This window comes from Marmota marmota, unplaced genomic scaffold, assembly GCF_001458135.2.
Source record: "Marmota marmota marmota unplaced genomic scaffold, marMar, whole genome shotgun sequence".
In the NCBI taxonomy this organism is placed as follows: Eukaryota; Metazoa; Chordata; class Mammalia; order Rodentia; family Sciuridae; genus Marmota; species Marmota marmota.
Genome location: NW_025999927.1, coordinates 4,479,471 through 4,480,380, shown reverse-complemented (window position 1 = coordinate 4,480,380; position 910 = coordinate 4,479,471).

Below are 910 nucleotides of genomic sequence, written 5' to 3'. Positions count from 1 at the left end.
CGCCGGCCGAAGCAGCTCCGCTGACCCCGCGTAGCCGCTTCCCAGCGTCGCTCCTGAGGTGCCCCGCGAGCCTCCGGCCCACGCTGCCACCCTCTCCTGCTCCTTTCTGGCTCATGGCAGGTGGCCTGCGGGCGCCTGAGCCGGCCCCCCGGGGTGGGTTTGAGTGGGCCTGGGTCTCCGAATACGCCGGGCAGTTCTCTGTGTGTCACTTGCATTGTCACGTTTTCTATGCATTTCTACGCATTCGTTGGATCCCTCTATCCCCCTCTCCTGCACACACACACACCCTAAAGTTCAAAAGCTACAGAATCTTTCTCTCTTCCAGCCCTCACCTGAGGAATTCAAGGCAGAGGAATTGCACGGACCCCAAGGGCAAGAGGCGTCCGCTCTCACCTGCCAGCCATAAATTTAGAGAACTGACAGCGGAGGACAGCAGCCCGCTTCCCCTCACAGTTCCATCTGTCCCCCTGTGCTGCCGCACGTACGTCTTCTATCTGGCTGGTGCTGTTCAGCTGTTTCCCACCAGTAACGCCTGTGAAGGAAGCAAAACAGGACCCTGGGACACGCGGAAAATTTAAGTCAATGATATATTAAGCACCTACTGTGAACCAGATACCGCAGTAAGTGTCTGGCTACATAGGCGAGTTGATAGGGCCTCCAGTTAAATTTATATCTGAATTGAATAATAGTTGCCCACAGATGCTACAGGGTTGATTGTGGTTCTTGGCTACTCATTTGTTAACATGTTTCAAGATGAAAATATGCCTGGAATTATGTTCCTTATAAATTTTACTTCATATAGCTTTATTATCTGGAGCTTTGTGCAAAAATACTTTGACAATTAGCAAATATACATTGCATTAAAATTTTTTAAAACAGCTGGGCATGGTGTGACACACCTCTAATCCTA